General features: G+C 44.7%; 1 protein-coding gene across 16 annotated transcripts in view; it reads left to right on the top strand.

Moving 5' to 3' along the window:
* The window catches only part of TRERF1 (transcriptional regulating factor 1), a 237929-nt gene that overhangs the window by 128630 nt on the left and 86674 nt on the right, over positions 1 to 22625 (top strand). The window contains exon 4 of one of the 16 annotated variants that reach the window (XM_037745300.1): positions 14614 to 14700. The exons of the other annotated variants lie outside the window; for them this stretch is intronic. The gene's annotated coding sequence lies outside the window, so the exon portion shown is untranslated. The remainder of the gene's footprint in view (positions 1 to 14613; positions 14701 to 22625) is intronic. 16 annotated transcript variants of the gene reach the window in all.

Below are 22625 nucleotides of genomic sequence, written 5' to 3'. Positions count from 1 at the left end.
GGTTTTGCCATGTTGGCCAGGCTGGTCTTGAACTCCTGACCTCGTGATCTGCCCACCTTGGCCTCCCAAAGTGCTGGGATTACAGGCTTGAGCCACCGCACCCAGCCCAGCATCAGAGGAATCTTAAATGTCTCAAGGATTCTGGCTAGACTCTCAAAATCATTTTTTGGCTTGCTGCTAGAAGAGATGCTGTGCTTCTATACCTGGCCAGAAGCATTATGGCATTTGAGGCAGCAGTCCCATATAATTGAAAGTGGTTGGTTATGTTGTTTGGAAGAGGTGAGCACCCAAAAGTCCCTTGCCTATTGATGGCACCTTTTGAGGAAACTGTTCTGATGCATTATTAGGCTACCAGGCTGGCTGTTTAATTTCAACAGCTGTTGTTATTCTGAAACACAATGCAAGAGCATTGTTTTGCTTTCTATCATTTTTGCCAAGACCATTGGTTAAAAACAAGCTTGTGGTGATAGATGATACATTGGTGCGTGGTGGAGAAACAGCCCCATGGAAAGGGAATCTCGCTCCTTGTCACCCTCCTGAGATGGGCTATAAAGAATGCAATGATCAAATCCTAGAGCAAAGCAAGCCAGGGTGTCTGGTCCCATTCTCCTGGATTGTATGTGAGGGGAGGCTTTGCCTTGGGACCCACCCACTTTTCTGTCATTCATGGTTTGTTTCCTGTGTCTAATTTGTTGCACAATCTGTTAATAACCAAACATGCCCTCACAAATTGAGAAATATTTGCAGAGTGATAAAGCAATTGTATTATAATCTCCCACTTTCCAAGAGAGACGGGCGTCAGACCCGCACAGTCTGAGACTCATCCAGGCTTCAAATCCTATTGATTTCATTTGATTGATTTGCATTGCTACCACCCTCATATGGGCCCCTGTCACCCCTTCCATCTAGCCAGCCAACTGGCAAGCCAGTCGCCTGGCCAGTGTTACACTGAATTTTTTTTTTAATTTCAATTTTTCCTCTAGATTTGAGGGTACACGTGCAGGTTTGTTACAAGGGTATATTGTGTGATGCTGAGGTTTGGGCTTCAACTGAACTCATCACCGAGAGTGTGAACATAGTATCCAATAGGACATTTTTCAACCATTGCCACCCTCCCCCATTTTGGAGTCCTCTGTGTCTGTTCTCATCCATGTGTACCCCTGTGTTTAGCTCCCACTTATAAGTGAGAACATGTGGTATTTGGTTTTCTACTTCTGTGTTCATTCACTTAAGGTAATGGTCTGCAGCTGCATCCATGTTGCTGTGAAGGATGTGATTTCATTGCTCTGTGGCCCCAGGCTGGAGTTTAGTGGTGCTATCATGGCTCACGGCAGTCTCGAACCCCTAGACTCAATCCATCCTCCCACCTCAGCCTCCTGAGTAGCTGGGACTATAAGTGCACAGCACCACACCGAGCTAATTTTTGGATTTTTTTTTTAAATAGAGGCAGGATTTCACCATGTTCTCCAGCCTCATCTCGAGATCCTGGATTCAAACTATCTTCCTGCCTCAGCATCCCAAAGTGCTGGGATTGCAGGTGTGAGCCACCATACCCAGCTTATTTTTTTTTAATTATTCATAGAAACAGGGTCTCAATATGTTGCCTAAACTGGTCTTGAATTCCTGGGCTCAAAAAATCCTCCCACCTTGGCCTCCCAAATGCTGGGATTACAGGCATAAGCCACCACACCCAGCCAATTTCATTCTTTTTTTATGGCTGCATAGCATTCCATGGCATATATGGGCCACATTTTCTTTATCCAATCCACTGTTGATGGGCATCTAGGTTGATTCCATGTCTTTGCTATTGTGAATAGTGCTGCAGTGAACATATGAGTGCATGTGTATTTTGGTGGAAGGATTCATTTTCTTTTGGGTAGCTATCCAGTAACAGGATTGCTGAGTTGAATGGTAGTTATATCTTTAGTTCTTTGAGAAATCTCCAAACTGCTTTCCATGGTAGCTGAACTAATTTACACTCTTACCAACAGTATACAAGCATTCCCTTTTCCCCACAGCCTCACCAACATCTGTTATTTTTTTTACTTTTTAGTAATAGCCGTTTGGACTGGTGTGGGATGGCATCTCATTAAAGCTTTGATTTGCATTTCTCTGATGATTAGTGATGTTGAGCATTTTATGCTTTTTGGTCACTTGTATATCTTCTTTTGAGAAGTGTCTGTTCATGTTCTTTGCCCACTTTTTAATGGGGTTGTTTTTATTCTTGTTGATATATTTAAGTTCCTTATATATTCTGGATATTAGACCTTTGTCAAGTGCATAGATTGCAAACATTTTTTCCCATTCTGTGGGTTGTCTGTTCACTCTGTTGATAGTTTATTTTGTTGTGCAGAAGCTCTTCAGTTTAATTAAGTCCCACGTGTCAATTTTCTTTTTTGTTGCAATTGCTCTTGAGGAGTTGGTCATAAATTCCTTTCCAAGGCTTATGTCCAGATGACTATTTCCTACGTTTTCTTCTAGGATTTTTATAGTTCGAGGTCTTACCTTTAAGTTTTTGATCCACCTTGAGTTAATTTTTGTATATAGTGATAAATAGGGGTGCAGTTTTAATCTTCTGCATATGGTTAGCTAGTTTTCCCAGCACTATTTATTGAATAGGGGGTTCTTTCCCCATTGTTGTTTTTGTTAACTTTGTTGAAGATCAGTTGGTTATAGGTGTGTGGCTTTATTTCTGGGTTTTCTCTTCTCTTCCATTGATCTACGTATCTGTTTTTGTACCAGTACCATGTTGTTTTGGTTACTATAGCCTTGTAGTATAGTTTGAAGTAAGCTAATGTGATGCCTCCAGCTTTTTTCTTTTTGCTTAGGATTGCTTTGGCTATTTGGGCTCATTTTGGTTTCATGTGAATTTTAGAATCATTTTTTCAAATTCAGTGAAAAATGGTCTTGGCCATTTGATAAGAATAGCACTGAGTCTGTAGATTGCTTTAGGCAGTATGAACATTTTAATGATACTGATTCTTCTAACCCAAGAGCCTGGAATGTTTTTTCATTTGTTTGTGTCATCTGTAATTTCATTCAGCAGTGTTTTGTAGTTCTTGTAGAGATATTTTGCCTCCTTCTTTAGATGTATTTCTGGGTATTTGGGTAGGTGGGCTGCTGTAAATGGGATTGCATTCTTGACTTGGCTCTTTCTGAGCACTAATTATGGACCAGACCCTGTGTTAGGACATGGGAATACCAAGATTAGCAAGTCTCCTACTTTACATCTTCACCTTCTCTTTAATGTTGGTTCAACAAATGCCAAGTGCATCCCATCCATGTAATGTCCCTGTTGCCTTAGACATATAACTTGATCAGAAAACTTTGGCAACAATCTGTTCTGAAATACAGTTCCTACTCCTGAGCCTGGCATGTAGCTCTCCCTACTGCACTGCTCTGGCCTGGCAAACAGCCCATCTCTCACTCCTCCTCCTCCTGTGACCAGGTAGACCTGCTCGCTGTCCCTACACATGTCTCACTGGCTGCCTTCTTCTGTCTAATTCCACTTAAATTTTGGGGGCAACCAAGGCTCACCTGCTTAGGAAAACCTGGCAAGACATGTCACCTCCTGGTTTGGGGCTTGGAGGCACCTATAATTGCACTTTTCATTGGATGCTCATCATGCTACCTTGTATCCTGGACTTTCTCCATGGTTGCCTCACCTTCCCTATTGTCAAGTTGCTGGGCTTCTTGCTTCATAGGTATCTTTCCTCTCTCCAATAACAGAATGCAGGGCTGACCTATGGAAGTTATCCATCAATATCACTAATGAAAACTTGGGGAGGCCGGGCATGGTGGCTCATGCCTGTAATCCCAGCACTTTGGGAGGCTGAGGCAGGCAGATCACGAGGTCAGGAGTTCGAGACCAGCCTGGTCAATATGGTAAAACCCCATTTCTACTAAAAATACAAATATTAGCAGGGTGTGGTGGCATGTGCCTGTAATCCAAGCTACTCTGGAGGCTGAGGCAGAAGAATTGCTTGAACCAAGAGGCAGAGGTTGCAGTGAGCTGAGATCGCACCATTGCACTCCAGCCAGGGCAACAGAGCGAGACTTCATCTTGAAATTAAAAAATAAAAAACAACTGAGGAGACGTTGCACCTCCTGACAGTCCCTTAGTTCTGCTGCTGAACTAGAAGGTTAGAATTTACCACTCTTAGACAAATACGTGTTTTGTCAAATCCATTTTTTCCATTCAGATAGGCAATGGAGAGGGCAGGGTATGGGGAGTGTGAGAATAGGTGCTAGTTATCCTCTGCTTGCCTCTGTCCTCCCAGCGCCATTCTCTGCCCTGCTGTGGCCGGGGAGGCCAACCCCAGTGGATTGTGTCAACCAGGCTCCTTTACTTTACCTTCCAGGTGTGGTTGGGTTTGGCCAGTGGGAGGCACCAGCAGGAGATCCAAGAACAGGAGGAAAGCAGGGAGCATTAATTCCCCTACTTCCTCTCCGCCTCATCAGTTCTCTGTCAATGGCTGTCTTACAGCTACAGCCCCTTCTCAGTCCTCCAGAAGCATTGGCTATAGTAACACTGTTCTACCTTCTTGCCCTTCATACTTAAGGGTGATAACAAGTTCCTCTGATGTTAGTCTCTGGGTGCTGCACCATATATTGCTGGTGGCCTCAATCTTCTCCACACCTCTGTAACTTGTTCATTTATTAATTTTTACTTAAAATCTTTTGATCGTTATCTATAGTATCTCACTGAGAGTCAAACTTATAGGCTTAGTTATCTGTCCCACTAGGCAACCCCATGAATTGATCTGTGTTATTTTCTTGAAAAGAGCATTTTGCTTTATTTGGGGAAGAGCGTTTGCATTCGGAAGAATTTATAATAAAAATAAGTCTCCTGCCCCCTTCCTTTCCTAATGCAGACTCACTCCTTGGAGGCAATTTTAACTCAATTTTTCTTTCCTTTGGCATTTACCTCCATATTTTAAATAATGTGCTTTAATTTTACTCCTATTTTAGAAATTACCTGCTGATTTTCTGTTGTGATAGATAACAATTTAACTCCCTTATACCATCCCTCTACCTCTCCTCCCCACATCCTTGCAACAAAATTATATTATTATTTATAGTTCCTCTGCCTGGTTACCTTTATAAGTAAGATTCTTCCTATCATATTTCTTGTTTCTTAACAACGGTACTTCCTGAGTCTCTATGCAGTAAGGTGGCAGTATTTGCATTCTTACCTAATTTGCCTTCTACTTTCCACCTTCTGTCATCTCTGCTTTTACTTTTACGTTGTTGAGATCAATAACATTTACATTTTTATTTTGTAACTGCTATTCAGTGTTTTATGCTTTATCTACAGGTTGATCTTAAAGGCTAAAAAACTAGCAGATAGGGCTTACGTTATTGTGATTGCACAAATGATAGGTTGCACACTGACAATTCACCGTTGGACATACTTGTTTGATTTGCCTAGTGATTTTTTTTTTAGGCTTACAGACAACACTTAAAAATTGGTAGAGTTTTTTATAAAAGATTTAGAGTTTGGGGTTTTGTTTCAAAAATTGGAAGTTCTGGCACATATGGTCTGACTTCCCACATATAGTAACACTCTGCTAGAGGCTGTCCCCTTTAGAATAGGCATTCCTGCTCTAGTTTATCACAGTGTGTAGCACTCACAGTATATGCAAGTGTTCCTGTACCTGACTTGCTCATTTATTTACTTACTTGCCTGACTCTGAAGGCATTTAAGTGTGTGACTCTGATGCTTGATGTTTTATTCTCTTTGGAGCCAAGTAATATACTATGAATACTTTCTTTTACAGCTTTAATTTTTCCAAGAGTTTCTCATTGCCTTTTTTTTTTAAACTATTTCCTGTTATTATATCCTCATTTTTTTCTCTCAAACTCTCTAGCCAGTTGGGTATTTTATATATTCCCCTTTCTCCCAGGGTCCTCTATTCTCAAATTTGACCTGTATTATTCTCAAATTTTATTGCATTCTGGGGTGCTACTGAACTGTTACCTGAGATTTAGATCTACTTTACTAGGTTGGTTCTACTGCTTCCTGGATCTCAATTTTTTTTGGAGCATGGGGTGGGGGTGTCTCAGGGTTGGGGGTGGTCAATTAAGTAATTAAGTTTCTCCAGAGAAGGAAATTCCTTTTCTTTTCTTTTCTTTTTTTTTTTTTTTTTTTTTTTTTTTTTTTTTTTTTTTTTTTTTTTTTTTTTTTTTTTTTTTTGCTTGGAATAGATACCTGGCTGCCTCATGAGCTACCTATGGAGGGTGCAACTCTTCTGACCAGATTTTATAAAATTTCTCTCTTTTCAGCGTCACATCTGATTCCTGCCCTCCACTGTTCTGGCATTTCTGAGTCATGAGACTCTGGCCATTCTGCCAGGCTAATGGAATCTCATAATATTTGAGCACTGGAGCTCAGGCTTCCTGCATCATCAGTTTCTAATCTTCCATATTCTGTCTGTTTTCCAGAAAGTTGTCCCAATGTCTGTCCTGGGTAGCCCTCACCTGTTCCCTTTATTGTTGAAATTATGCCTTAAAAAAAAATTCTTAGGCTGGGCATGGTGGCTCACACCTGTAATCCCAACTCTTTGGGAGATCAAGAGAGGGGAATCACCTGAGGTCAGGAGTTCAAGACCAGCCTGGCCAACATGGCGAAACTCCGTCTGTACTAAAAAAATACAAAAATTAGCCAGGTGTTGTGGCAGGCGCCTGTAATCCCAGCTACTCAGGAGGCTGAGGCAGTGAGAATTGCTTGAACCCAGGAGGCAGAGGTTGCAGTCAGCCAAGACTGTGCCACTGCACTCCAGCCTGGGCGACAAGAGCAAGACTCTGTCTTAACAGCAACAACAACAACAACAACATTCTTTCACTTTTGTTTTGGTGGTGATGTGTCCAGATGGAGAGACTATAAATGAATGCAGTTAATGTATTCATCTTTACTAGATTGTGCTCAGAATTCATTTCAACCCTTCTTTAATCTGTTTAAATCTTTGGCCTATCTCAATTTAAGAGCCAGTAGGCTAAACACCACATAAAGTAGGAACTTTTATGCTAAATTTACTCCTTTAGGATTTAGGACAGGTTTCCTAAATCCTAAAGGGGTAAATGTAGCATTAAAAGTTGGATTGAATAGACATATAATACTATGATATAATTTATTTATGGCCGGGAATGGTGGCTCACGCCTGTAATCCCAGTACTTTGGGAGACTGAGGCAGGTGGATCATTTAAGGTCTGTAGTTTAAGACCAGCCTGGCCAACATGGTGAAACCCTGTCTCTACTAAAATACAAAAATTAGCTGGGCGTGGTGGCAGGTGTCTGTTCTTCCAGCTACTAGGGAGGCTGAAGCAGAAGAATTGCTTGAACCCGGGAGGTCAAGGTTGCAGTGAGCTGAGGTCACACCACTGCACTCCAGCCTGGGTGACAGAGTGAGTCTCCATCTCAAAACAAAAACAAAAATTATATATAATATAATGTATTTAATATAATATATATAGTCTATTATTATATGTCTGTTGAATCCAACTTGTTATCTTTTTATTGAGATATAGTCTCACTCTGTCACCGAGCCTGGAGTGTAGTGGCATGATCACAGCCTTGATCTCCCACCAATTGCCCTCAAGCAGTCCTTCCACCTCAGCCTCCCAAGTAGCTGGGACCACAGACACACCATCACACCCAGATAATTTTTAAATTTTTTTGTAGAGATAGGATTTCCCTACATTGCCCAGGCTCATTTTGAACTCCTGGGCTCAAGTAATCTTCCTGCCTCAGCTTCCCAAAATGCTGGGATCAGAGGCATGAGCCATTGTGCCCCGCTCATACTTTTTTTTAAGCAATCAAATTAAGAGCTTGTGTTGGTCTTTTACACTGTTGGTGGGAGTGTAAATTAGTTCAACCATTGTGGAAGACAGTGTGGCGATTCCTCAAGGACCTAGAAATAGAAATTCCATTTGACCCAGCAATCCCATTACTGGGTATATATCCAAAGGTTTATAAATCGTTCTACTCTAAGGACACGTGCACACAAATGCTCATTGCAGCACTGTTTACAATAGCAATGACCTGGAACCAACCCAAATGCCCATCAATGATAGACTGGACAGGGAAAATGTGGTACATATACACCATGGGATATTATGCAGCCATCAAAAATGATGAGTTCGTGTCCTTTGTAGGAACATGGATGAAGCTGGAAACCATAATTCTCAGCAAACTGACACAAGAGCAGAAAATCAAACACTGAATGTTCTCACTCATAGGCGGGTATTGAACAATGAGAACACATGGACACAGGGAGGGGAGCACTACACACTGCGGTCTGTTGGGGAGAAATGAGGGAGGGACGGGGGGGTGGGGAGGTGAGGTGGGGTAACATGGGGAGAAATGCCAGATATAGGTGAAGGGGAGGAAGGCAGCAAATCACACTGCCATGTGCGTAGCTATGCAACAATCTTGCATGTTCTTCACATGTACCCCAAAACCTAAAATGCAATTAAAAAAAAAAGAGCTTGTGTTGGTTAGGGCAACATTAGCTGTTGTAATCATCTCCCGCATTTCAGGAGTTTCATATGAAAGAAGTTTATTTCTTGCCCTTGTAACAGTCAATGGAAGCGTTTCTGGTTATAACTGGCTTTCCTCTACGAGACGATTTAAGGGTCTAGGTGCCTTGCATCTGTCAGTCTGCTGTACCCTGGAGCATGTATCTTCAATGGGGACAGTATCACCCCCGAGGGGGCAAAGATCTTGGAGGCTGAAAAATCTTACATTTTGATGCATAAATCACAGGCATCTACATGGTACATAAACAGACAGAGAGTATATCTGTGGTGTGAAAATGTCATGGAGGAAAGTGATCAGGGAAAGAAATGTCTAAAAAGGCTCCTTAGTAGGGCAACAATGAAGAAAAGATTGAGAATCACTGCCACAGGCCTGTGAGCACTCTCCATTCAGGTGGAAGGGAAACAGAAGATGGAGAATGCTCACCCACTTCTTAACCACCTTGGCCCAAAAGCGACACAGGTTACTTGGCCCACATTTCATTGGAGAAAACTAGTCAGGGAGTTCCACCTTGCTGCAGGAGGAGCTGGGAAATGTAGTCTCTGGCTGGCCACACTTCATAGTATCTCTAAATGGGGACTGTCAGCTAAAAAAGGGAGAGCATCAATTTTGGAGGATGGTTGGCCTCCTAATACAGGAATCAGCCAATGTTGTCTTCGAGGATCAGGTACTACATATTTTGGGCTTGCAGCCATGTGGTCTCTCTTGCAACCACTGAACTCTACTCCTTGCATCTGAAAGCAGCCATAGGCAATACTGAAATGAATGGGTGTGGCTATGTTCTAATAAAGCTTTATTTACATAAAAAGGCAGCTGATTGGTCTGCAGGCTGTAGTTGTCCAGCCCCTGAGTATCTACTCTGGAGCCTCAGTTGTCCATATTACCTCGGCTTCTTGGGACCTGACCCACATTTCCTTTATTTCCAGTCCCTAACTAGAGCCTGGAGCTTCCTCTCAACTGAGTGAAGGGTTTGTCTTGGCTGTTTCACTGAGAACAGTGGAATATGACCCTCCACCAAGTATAGAGATTCCAAGACTATAGAAAAGAAATAAATTTTGCCTACGTTCATCCAACGTTAGCCCTCCCCACAGCCACCCAGCATGGTCGGAGTGGAGTGCCTGGTACACAGTAGTAAGTGCTCAGCAATTTTCTGTATTCAGTGTTGGGAGTTGGCTTAAAATTACCTGTATTCAGCGAAATAAGACCTTGAAGAATATGGGCCTCTGATTCTAGTACCATTCGAGTTAATTATTATGCAATGGTTAAAACTAATATTTACAAATAACTTTTTTTTTTTTTTTTTAAGATAGAGTCTCATTCTGTCACTCAGGCTGGAGTATAGTGGCGCGATCTCCGTGCACCACAACCTCTGTCTTCCAGGTTCAAGCGATTCTCCTGGCTGAGTAGCCAGGATTGTAGGCACACACCACCACGCCTGGCTAATTTTTGTATTTTTAGTAGAGACAGGGGTTTTATCATGTTGGCCAGGCTGGTCTTGAACTCCTGACCTCAGGTGATCTGCCTGCCTCGGTCTCCCAAAGTGCTGGGATTACAGGCATGAGCCACCGTGCCTAGCCTAGAACTTTTAATAACATGACAAAATGCTTATTTTATAAGCAGCATTCAAAATTATGTATACAATACGATCTTGACTATAGTATCTTAAAAACTTTGGCAAAAAAAAAAATTCTCAACAAGTGATGGGATTTTTCTTCTTTTTATTTTGTATCTGTTTTCTAAAATTTTTTACAGTGAATATGTTTTATATGTGGAGAAGAATGTTATTTTAAAAATTATTGAGGCCTGAGGGCTCATGCTTGTAATCCCAGCACTTTGGCAGACCAAGGCAGGAGGATTCTTGAGCCCAGGAGTTCAAGAGCAGCCCAGGCATCAAAGTGGGACCCTGTCTCTACCAAAAAAAAAAAAAAGTAATTAATTAGCCGAGCATGATAGTGCACACCTGTTGTCCCAGCTTCTTGGGAGGTTGAGGTGGGAGGATTGCTTGAGCCTGGGAGATGGAGGCTGCAGCAAGCCATGATCATGCCACTGCACTCCAGCCTGGGCACCAGAGCAAGACTCTGTCTCAAAACAAACAAACAAACAAATAAAAACTATTGAGGAGGAAACTAGTGCTGAGTGAGGGCATAATTACCCAACAGGCTCCTCCTGCCTTCTGCACAGACAAAATCAATTCAGTGAGGCCACAGTGTTGTAGTAGACAAAGAGCTGAACTAAGGCAGAGCCAGCCAAGCAGAAGGACCAGCGTTATTGCTCAGATCGATTTCCCAGAGAACTCAGAGGCTAGGGTGTTCTGTGGATAATTCTGTGGACAGGGGAATGGGTGCTACTGATTGGTGAGGGTTGAAATCATAGGGGTGTGGAAAATGGTCCTTGTAGGCCGAGTCAGCCTCCACGTTAGGAGGTCACAGGACAGGTCGTCATGAGTCCTGGGTCCACATAGAGTCAGTTGGTTGCAGAATGCGAAAGTCTGAAAAGCATCTCAAAAGACCCATCTTAGGTTCTACAGTCGTGATGTTATCTATAGGAGCAATTGGGGAAGTCACAAATCTTGTGACCTCTGGCCACATGACTCCTGAGTAGCAAGGGATTATAAAAAGGCAAGCTGGGGGGCATTGGCTGGTTATCATTCAGCTACATCTACATGTTAGCAGAATCACGCCCCTCCCAGAACCCTAATCTTGTGGCGCTTCATTAATTTTACAAAGGTGATTTTGGTCCCTGAGCAAGGAGGGGGTTCATTTCAGGAAGGAACAGGTATCATCTTGCTTCAAAGTTAAACAATAAACTAAGTTCCTCCCATGGTTAGCTTAGTTTACACCCAGGCATGAAGGAGGGCAACTGACTTTTGAGGCTAGAGGCAAGATGGAGTCAGCCATGCTAGACTTCTCTCACTATCATGATCTTTGCAAAGGTGGTTTCAAGAGCATTAATGAAGGTGTCTGCCTGCTTGCGCAGACATAAACATGCACCTGAAAATGCGATCCAAAATTTTGTTAGAACAAAGTCACTGTGACTCCCCGAGTTAGAAAAGCTTCTTTAGATAGTGACCAGGAAGGGTTCCAGTTTGCTCCTACACTGAGGCATTTTTCCCATTTCTAAGTAATGAGACCCTCGCCTAGATTTTCTTTCCACTGAGGCGGACCGGCCTCTTTGGATGAATCATCACGATGAGCAATGTGGAGAGGAGGAGGGGCATGCTTGGGGTTAACTGCATGCCAGAGTCATTGGTCATCACAGCCACTTCCCCAGACCCATGGACTTTTTTGACTTTGGGGGAGAAATGAAATAGCTTGTGACTTGAAGTGCCGTTTGTGTAGACCTGTTAGCCAGGCAGCCTGACGTCCAGAGCCCCCCACCCCTAGTGGAGCAGAGAACAACTCATTCTGCAGGAGGAAGCAAATCTTAGATCAGCCCAAAACAGCCTCTTATTTTCTAGGCCTCCTTTGGTTCCTCATGTGCATCTTCCAGGTACCAGGGGAGAGCACCCCCACCCAAGTCCTTCTCTTCTGCCTCTGCCTGTGTTTCTGCTGGCGATGTCCTTATTGAGCCTGAAGCTGTCTGCACACTGGTCCTAACCTGTGCCTTCCACATTGCCAGACCTGCAGCATTCTCTAGCCCTCAGCCACTTTGCCAGGATGGGGGTGGGAAGGGGCTCCTCTCCCCAGTCCTGACCCAGGACCCCACCTGGTCCCTTAAAGGACATCAGCTGCTGGAAGAGAGCCTCATGGCCCCTCTTCATTTGACCTCCTTTGTCTCTACTGCAGGGGCTCCCTCTTGGCTCCAAGTTAGGTTGGGGTGACCTCGTCACAGCTTCTTTGCCTCGACCCCTCCTTCTGTGCTCTGAGAGCCAATCCTAGTGCCCTTCTCTTTCATCCCAACATGCATACTCTAGATCTGGATGTGCCACGTGTAAAGATGGCACTCCAGCAGGCATGAGGCATTAGAAAGTCCTTGGAGTGTGCTTCTGTGAGCACCCAGACTTCTTACTGTGACTTATGAGGCCCTGCACCAGGGTTTGTCAACCTTGGTGCTATGGACATTTGGAGCTAGAGAATTTTGCCTTGAAAGGGATGGTCCTGCACATGGGAAAATATTTAGCAGCATCCCTGCCCCCCAGGTGCCAATGGCACTTCCCTAGTGGTGACACAGAAGTGTTTCTAGACACTGCCAAATGTTCTCTGGAAGGCAAAATCACTCCAGTTGGAGAACACTACCCTACATGTTGGAGACCCCTCCTACCACGCCCCCGCCTCCCACCCACGGCACACTCGCCACTGCACTCCCTGTCCCCACTGCTGTGAATGTTCTCTCCTCACATCTTCATGCTCTGCTCATTTAGGTCTCAGCTCAAATGACGCCTCCTTACCTTGGCCTTTCCTAAGCACCATATGCTTCCAACCCATTTGCTCCATCATGTTTATCCTTCCATTTTGTTTTAAAGTCATTTCTAGCATCTCTGACCTTGTTCCTACCACTTACCTCCTGGTTTTCATGGTTCCAGCCACACCTTTCTAATTTCTCAGGAACATCCGGCGTGTATCCACCGCAAGGGCCCTTGCTGTGCCTCCTCCTAGAATGCTCTTTCCCCAAATCTCATTGTTCTTATTCCTTCAGTTCTTTGCTCAGAGAGGGCTTCCCTATTTCCTATTTCATTTTTTCCAATAGCGTCTACAGCCATCTAATACACTATACACTTTAATTATGATGATTTTTATTTTCTGTTTCTCCCTATTAAAAATGAAATCTCCATGAAGGCAGGGAGTTTTGTCATCTTTGTTCATTGTTGTATGCCAATCACGGAGAACAATGCCTAGCATTGAGGCACTCAAGCAGTATTTTTTTAGATACATGAGCTTAACTTTGCAAGGCTTGCTGGGACCGCTGCCCTAGTTAAACTGTGCACATTTGAAAGCATCGGGTGAGCTCGGTTTCTTGTTGTAACACCAGGAATTTATGTTGATGAAGAATTTCATCAGGGTAGACTCATACACTAAAGCCTGTTTTCTTGTGAATAGAGATGTTTACGAAGCACGAAGCAGTGAATTTGCTAATAGTTCTTTTTACTGGCATTCGCTGGAGTTCTGACTTTAGCCGAAGCTTATACTTACCATGCTATGGTGGAGGTTTTTGTTTCCTAATATGTATGTGCATTTGTCTAAAAGTATTTAGTTTGTCTTTAATTAAAAGCCACAAGCGGTCAGGATCATCACGATGGCACCTCTCCAGAAAGGGCCATGTCTGATAAGTGCAAACACACCCTTTAGGACCGCATCTCCGACTGTTCCCTGTCCCCCAGGATCTAGTTTATTTCTCATCTCTCCCGGCTCCTGGTCTAAGTCCTTTGCTTTTCCTCTTACTAGGCGCTCTTCCTTGTTTCACAATCCCTGTCCTTACCTCCATGATCTGTAATAGACCCTGGCTCCCAGAAAGCAGTGTAGAAGCAAATCTGCAGCACCTCTCCACTTGGAGCCCAGAAAGTCCTGAATATGACCAGGAGAGTTCCCCAGGCCCACATATCCTAACATGCTGAAATCCAAGGTCTTTCAAGGAAGCTCCACCACTTATGCCTTCAGGGATCTGGCCAACCTTGCCAGCCTCCCCCATAGGTTCTCCCTCACATAGTCACAGTGCCAGAAATCCCACACCTGGGGCTTAGCGAAGGCCCTTGGGTCTTCACAGGAGTTCCATGTTCTGGGGCCCACATCCCTGGAGAGGGCACAACTTGAGCACGTTTGCATCCCGGTAAGGGTTACTGGGAAGGCTCAGATTTACAAGCGGCAGATGGAGAGGGGCTGGTGGGAGAGTCAGGATGGTGCAGAGGAGACCCCCTTTCCAGCTTATGTAATCACTCCAAGGAAAGAGGGAGAAACAGAGAGACAGAGATGGGGCTTAGCAAGTGAGTTCCTGGCTGCTTGTCATATGAAGAAAACTGATGTGAACGACACTTTCCTCCTCTGCTTCCTGCCCTGCTTTTTTGTTCTTTGTATCGTGAATAATATGAATACAGGAGCCTCATACTTAAGAGTTATTTTTACAAGGTCTCCTCTCTGCTTCAGATGACTCAGAGCTGGAGCCTTCTCTTGAAGACGTTCCTTGGGAAGCACCAGAGAGATGCCGAACCCCAGGTGATCTCAGGGTCACAAGTGAGTGTCCTGGAAGTGGGTGCTGGAAGGAAAGCCTTACTGAGGGCAAACCTTCCACTGATTCCCCTCTCTGCCCAGCCAGCCCTGTCTTTCTCTCACCATCTTTTCTTTCTTCAGCAGAAACAATCAGGCCTGCTTGCCAGTCTGGAAATGAGCAGAGGGCACTGCCCCAGGGTCCAGGCTATAAGCTATGGGTAGATGAGGGGAATCTGTAGGCCCCAAAAGGCTGGTGGCTCTAGTCTGAAGGCAAGAAAACTCTTCGGGCCACCAGGCATTGAAGGAGAAGGAAGATTAGTAGAACCTGTTTCATCTCTGTCTCCCACACTGCCCATGTGTTACTGGAGAGTAGGGGCTGCCTCTGACTGTTCTTCCCAACAGGACTTAGCCCAGCACTAAGACCTAGTGCATGTATGTGGAGTCAATGAATTAATGCAAGGGAAGCCCCTTTCCCCGGGTAAAGCCAAATTACCTGGATGTGAGTACAACACAAACACACGTGCCTGCGGAGGATGGAGCATCTGCACCTGCTCCCAAGGGTGCACATGCCCAAACGGGCACACCCAGCGCCAGCCTTGTCTGCTTTGACCCATCAAAATCACTCTGAGAGGCCGGAGAGGTTTCCATTTTACAGAGGAGAATGCTGAGGATCAGAGAGATTGTGTGACAGGCCTGGGGTTGTGCATTTTGTAAGCGGCACAGTGGGGATTCTTCTGCCCCACATCCGCTGACTCCACGATCCAGTACTGTCTTGAATCCTCAGAAACTCTAAAGTAGGGGCTCCCCACTTCTGAGAAAGACTCCGTAGCTCTCTTTGGGACACAGCTGCGGTGCCACCATCTGGGAGAGCCAGCCTGGAGCTGAACAGCTGGGGCTCATCTCTGCGCCCAGCAAGCCTTGGAAGGAGTGTGATAGTAAGGTTCCATCCAGACCGCTTTTCTCTGGGGACTCTGGGGAAAAGGGCGTGATGAGGGGAGATGCCCTTTTTCCTCCTGTTAATCCGCTCTCATCCCTGACTCCCTTTCTTGCTGTCTTCTATCTGACCACACAGTCCCCAGCTTAAAACCAAAGTAGATGGGAAAGATTTCAAGTTGATCATGGAACTCAGAATGCATTTTCCTGTAGAAGTAGCTGGAATGCAATGCTTGGTCTCCCCATGATACATCTGAAATAGAAGAGTAATAGCATTGGCCCAGTAGAGGATTTGTATTAATATTGATGATTTAATTAATTAATTAATAAGCCAGCACCCTCTCTTACTTGGAAGACTACACAACAGCTCTCTCCACTCTTGGCCTCCTGTAGTTTGCGCTCCACGTGAAAAGTGAATCGGACTCCATCTGTCCTCTGCTCACAGCCCCCCATGATCTCTTTTGCCTGTGGTCTGGCCTCCTGTCTCTCTGACCGCACCTATCGGCTCCCTCCACCAAGCTCATTCCACCAAAGAGTAGAAGGACACAGCTGCTAGGTCCTCTGCCTGAGACTCTTTTTCTTCCCTGAGTCACCTGGTTCAGTCAGTTCATTCAGGCCCATGCCCAGATGTCACCCCTTCTGGTGACCATGGCTAGGCCCCACCCAGGCTTATCACTCCTCTGACCCTTACCCTGCTTTATTTCCTTCATGACACCCATCACACCTGCCATGACATTGCACACGTGCCTATGTACTTGTATATTGTAAGTATACAAGTAAGCACTAGAATATCAGCTCCACAAGGGCAGAGACCTTTTGTTTCCTGCTGTATTTCCAACACTAGAAGAGTGCCCAACACATAGTAGGTGCTCAATAAGTATTTATAAATAAATAGATGAATGGACAATTGAATGAGTGATATATCTATACCTAACCAACAGCAGATTGTGGTTTCCATGCAGAATTTATCACACATTCCAAACATCAATGCCAAAAAGGAATTTCTTCCTTTCCTAGCCCTTGGGATTGGATTTTTTTTTTTTTTTTTTTTTTTTTTGAGATGGAGTCTTGCTCTTTCGCCCAGGCTGGAGTACAGTGGCCCAATCTCGGCTGACTGCAACCTCTGCCTCCAGGGTTCAAGTGATTCTCGTGTCTCAGCCTCCCGAGTAGTTGGGATTACAGGCACCCGCCTCCATGTCTGTCGTCTGTCTAATTTTTGTATTTTTAGTAAAGACATGGTTTCACCATGTTGGCTAGGCTAGTCTCAAACTCCTGACCTCAGGTGATCCACCCACCTCCGCCTCCCAAAGTGCTGGGATTACAGGTGTGAACCACTGCGCCTGGCCGGGACTTCATTTTAGTAATGAGTTTATAGATTATTCTGGAAACCAGACCTTCTTATTCTGCATCTTTGGCAAAAATAGACACCTGCTGTCTCAGAGAGTAGCTTCTCAGAGTTCTGAAGGCTTCTTGGGATTTGACAAATGGTTAGGGATGGGGGTGCTTTGGTCTCCTTAGCCTCCTGCCTTCAGTTCTGCTGAGACCGGCAGTGTTCTCTTGGTTACTCCAGAGCAGGGTTTCTCCTACTGACATTTCAGAGCAGATAGTTCTTTGTTGGGGGCTGTCCTGTGCCTTCCAGGATGTTTGGCAGCATCCCTGGCTTCTACCCATTAGATATTAGTAGAACTCCCCCAGCTGTGACAACCAAAAGTGTCTCTGGAGATTGCCAAGTGTCCCTTGAGGAGTAAAATCACTCCCTGTTGAGAACTACTGCTCTACTATGTACAGAAAGCCCTAGCCACAACAAAATTATCCAACCCGCAGTGTCACAAATCCCAAAGCTGAGCTACGCTGCTCTGAGAGCTCTGTCCAATAGGACTCTCTGCATTGAGGGAAATGTTCTATTTGGTGCTGTCTAATATGGTAGCCACTGGCCACATGTGGCTATTGAGCATCTTAAAATTTGAGGGCCGGGTGTAGTGGCTCACACCTGTAATCCCAGCACTTTGGGAGGCCGAGGCGGGCAGATCATGAGGTCAGGTGTCTGAGACTAGCCTGACCAACACGGTAAAAACCTGCCTCTACTAAAAATACAAAAATTAGCTGGGCATGGTGGCACGTGCCTGTAATCCCAGCTACTCAGAGGCTGAGGCCAGAGAACTGCTTGAACCCAGGAAGCTGGGATTGCAGTGAGCTGAGATCACACCACTGCACTCCAGCCTGGCGACAGAGCAAGACTCCTTTTCAAAAAAAAAAAAATGTCTAGGCCGAGGTGTGGTGGCTCATGCCTATACTCTTAGCACTTTGGGAGGCCGAGGCAGGAGGATCACCTGAGCCCAGGAGTTAGAGGCTGCAGTGAGCTATCAGCAAGCCACTGCACTCCAGCCTGGTTGACAGAGCGAGGGCCTGTTTCTTAAAAAAGAAAAATAAAAAGTAGTGCAACTGAAAAGCTGAGTTAAGTTTAATTTTAGGCTGGGTGCAGTGGTTTATGCTTATAATCCCAGCACTTTGGGAGGCAAAGCAGGCAGACTGCTTAAGCCCAGGAGTTGGAGACTAGCCTGGGCAACACGGCAAAATCCTGTCTCTGCTAAAGGAGAGGTGTGGTGGCTCATGCTTGTAGTCCCAGCTTCTTGGAAGGCTGAGGGAGGAGGATCACTCGAGCCCAGGAAGTTGAGGCTGCAGTGAGCCCTGATCATGCCACTGCACTCCAACCTGGATGACAGAGTTAGACCCTGTCTCAACAAATTAAATAAAATAAAATAATTTTTAAGTTTATTTAATTTTAATTAATCATCATTTAAATATCCATTTACAGCTAGTAGCTGCCATATTGGACAGCACAGCTCTAGAAAGGCCGGGGCTGCTCACACTTCAGTGTGCATGTGAATTATCTGAGGATAGCAAAGTCCGATGCAGCAAACTTGAGGTGAGGACTGAGCCTGTAAATTCCCAGGGAGGCTAAGGCTTCAGATCTAAACACCACACCTTGGAATAAGATGATCTAAGTCTGGGACATAAACAACATTTTGCACATATAACACAGAGATGATATTCCTGTTGCCTGAAAGAGCTTGTTGAAGAACACAGCAGCATAGAGTAGAGAGAGAGAAAAAATACGGTCTGTGAAGTCAGACAGGTACCGATTCGAATCCATTGTTAGCTCTGTGCCCTGGGCACTTAGCCTCTCTGAGCCTCCGTTTCCTCATCTATAAAATAAAAGAGCTCATTTCTGCCTTGCAATGTGATTCTGAGATCGTGCGTTTAAATGCACTGAACCCAGTGCCTGGCAGATACTCGACACCCAGTAGGTAAATAGCATCAGTCATTATGGATTTATCCAAAGTAAAGGCATTGTTTACACAAATCGCCCCTGCCTTTAGGCTGTGTTTCTAGGGACCACCTATCTCAGAATCACCCAGGATGTTCTTTTAACAAATAGATCCCTTTAGGTATATAGCCAGTAATGGGATTGCTGGGTCAAATGGTATTTCTGGTTCTAGATCCTTGAGGAATCGCTTCTTCCACAATAGTTGAACTAATTTACACTCCCACCAACAGTGTAAAAGCATTCCTATTTCTCCACATTCTCTCCAGCATCTGTTGTTTCCTGACTTTTTAATGATCACCATTCTAACTGGCTTGAGATGGTATCTCATTGTGGTTTTGATTTGCATTTCTCTAATGACTAGTGATGATAAGCTTTTAAGTGGGAGTTGAGCAATGAGAATACATGGACACAGGGAGGGGAACTTCACACACCAGGGCCTGTTGGGGGTCGGAGGGCTAGGGGAGGGATAGCATTAGGAGAAATACCTAATGTAGATGACGGGGGGATGGATGCAGCAAACCACCATGGCACGTGTATACCTATGTAACAAACCTGCATGTTCTGCACATGTGTCCCCAGAACTTAAAGTATAAAACAAAAAACAAACAAACAAAAAACAGGTCCTTGGGCCCATCCCAGACCTAATAAGTTAAAGTCTCTAATGGTAGGGCCCAGGAAGCTTCTTTAAAAAAAATTTTTTTTTTAAATGAGGTAAAATTCACATGACATAAAAATTAACATTGGTCACTTTTTTTTTTCATGTAAAAAATTTTTAACTTTTATTTTAGGTTCGGGGATACATGTGAAGGTTTGTTACAGAGGTAAACTTGCGTCATGAGGGTTTGTTCTACAGATTATTTTATCACCCAGGAGTTAAGCCCAGTACCGAATCGTAATTTTTCCTGCTCCTCTCCTTCCTCCCACCTTCCTCCCTCGAGTAGACTCCAGTGTCTGTTGTTTCCCTCTTTGTGTTCATAAGTTCTCATCATTTAGCTCCCACTAAGAACATGGGGTATTTGGTTTTCTGTTCCTGTGTTAGTTTGCTGAAGGCAATGGCCTCCAGCTCCACCCATGTTCCTGCAAAGACACGATCTCGTTCATTATGGCTGCACAGTCACTTTCAAGTATACAAATCACTGGCGTTTCGTTCATTCACGATGTTGTGCAACCTCCCTCGGTTTAGTTGCAAGGCATTTTTGTCATCCCAGAAGGAAACCCTACACCCACTCACGATTCTCCTCTCCCCGGCCCCTTGCAACACTAACCTGCTTTCTGTTTCCATGCATTGGCCTATTCTGGATATTTCAGATAAAGGGAACCATACACTGTGTGACCTTTTGTGTTTGACTTCTTTCACTGAACATCCTGTTCTCAAGGTTCATCCATATTGTTGCATATATCGGTGTTGAATTCCTTTTTATTGGTGAATAATATTCCATTGTACGAATATAACAGATTTGTTTATCCCCTCATCAGTTGATGGACATTTGAGTTCTTTCCACCTTTTTAGCTATTGTGAATAATGTTTCTGGGAACATTTGTGGGCAAGTTTCTGTTGGAGTACCTTTTTTCAGTGATGTGGGGCATATACCTAGTAGCAGAATTCCTGGGTCACATGGTAATTCCATGTTTAAATGTGTTGAGAAACTGCCCGTTCTGCCCTCCACCGTGGCCACACCATTTTCCATCCTACTGGCAATGCACAGTGTGCCAGCGTCCCCACTTCCACTTGTGATTTCGTTTTTTTGGTTATGGCCAAGCCTATGGGTGTGAAGGGAAGCTTCATTCTTCACAGGTTCCCAGGATGGTTCCTGTGAACCCGAAAAATTGGGGAACCACTGCTTTGATGAGAGCTCCTCTTTCAGTGAGTTCAGTCAGAGTCAACTGCTCCCAGGTCCTGGGACTCCCTGCAGCAGTTCCTTTGTTGGGCTGGAGAAGCCCATCAGGGAATTGGAATTATTACTTCGTGTGCTATTGTGATAGGGGTTGCATTTTTTTTTTCATACATGTTACTGTCTCCCCTTTAGGAAGCACAACTGAGTAGAAAGGAACAGTTTGTACTGACTTGTCCTGGGAAAGCCAGATCAGCACAAATGTCCCATCCCTGGTGTCCCCTGGGTGAGTTTCTGCAAAGCACCTTTACCTGTCCACCTGAGGCTAGCCTGGAGGGTGGACAGGTAAAGGTGCTTCCAGCATGAACTGGCCTTGAATTCTCCTGTTTCAATAAAATTTAATGTGGAATTTTGTGTCCTACTGTGTAATATAGCTGGATCTGTTTTAACTAAAAATTAAAGGATTTTACTCCAAATAGTTAATGTATTTCAGAAACACATCGAGCTGATCCTGTGACCCTGAGAATGAAAGTGATATAAACCCGGGAAAGGGGATAGAGGAGTGTCAGGGGAGGAGGCGTGTGGGGAGTACTTTCATGAAAGAAATAGTCTTCCTCTTTAACAATGAGGGTTTTATTTTCTTCTTCTGGAATTTCCTCAAAATTAATCTCTAGAGTAGAACACAACATTTAAGTGATACATTGTGTATGCCAGCAAAGGGAGCAAGGTCCTACTGTTAATATAACTCCCTGCACTGCTTCAAGATTGTTCTAGGACATAAGCCAAGGGCCCCTTCTTCAAGTCGGCGGTCTCAACCTTGGACACATATCACAACCGCCTGGTGAGCTTTACACGCTCTTGTTTAACAGCATGTTCAAGAACCCAGGTGGAACCCAGGCATCCCTGATTTCTAAAGCTCCAGGTGATTCTGATGTGCAATCAGGATTGACTGCTGTGCCAGGCCATTAGACACAGCTGCGAAAAAAAACAGACATAGCCATGCCCTGATCGAGCTTACAGTCTGACTGGGGAGACCAACTCGTTAATCACAGAATTAATTAATTACAACTATGATAAATGCTTCTGCCCAGTTACATTTCAGAGAGTTAGAGACATCTTCCCAAAGCTATAGCCTGACAGCTGAGTAGACACTAATGAGGGGAGGGCTGGGAAAAGGGCATACCAGGCAGAGGGACTGGCATGTGCAAAGGCCCTGGGGTGGAAAAGAGCCTGGAGTGTCTGAGGACTTGAAAGACATGCTGGTTGGAGCTGTGAGCAAGCGAGGGTGGGCAGCCTGAGGTTGGGGAGTAGATGGTGGCCTGTCACCCATGTTGGCCTGTGGTGAGTCCACCTGACATGCTGTCAGCGTTTGAGCTGCTCTGATATTGGTGTGAAAGACCCAAGCTTCTGTGCTCTGGAATGAGCTGATACACAAGGGCCTGATTAAGAGATCTGCCTCTATCCCATCATGGTTTGGGCAGGATCCCCTTCCTCCAGTGCATGAAAATTATTCTTTTCTCAGCCTCCATGGAGAGAGAAGAAGAGCATCAAAAGAAAGGAGAGAAAGGAGGAAAGAAGGGAATGGTGGCTGTAATCCCAGAACTTTGGGAGGCTGAGGCAGGTGGATCATTTGAGGTCAGGAGTTCGAGACCAGCCTGGTCAATATGGTGAAACCCTGTCTCTACTGAAAATACAAAAATTACCCGGGCATGGTGTCACACGCCTGTAATCCCAGCTACTTGGGAGGCTGAGGCAGGAGGATTGCTTGAACCTGGGAGACAGAAGTTGCAGCGAGCCGAGATCACACCAGTGCACTCCAGCCTGGGCAACAGAGTGAGACTCCATCTCAAAAAAAA

This window comes from Cebus imitator, unplaced genomic scaffold (assembly GCF_001604975.1).
Source record: "Cebus imitator isolate Cc_AM_T3 unplaced genomic scaffold, Cebus_imitator-1.0 Scaffold197, whole genome shotgun sequence".
In the NCBI taxonomy this organism is placed as follows: Eukaryota; Metazoa; Chordata; class Mammalia; order Primates; family Cebidae; genus Cebus; species Cebus imitator.
The sequence above is the reverse complement of the archived record's forward strand: the minus strand, read 5'-3'. Positions and strand labels throughout refer to the sequence as shown.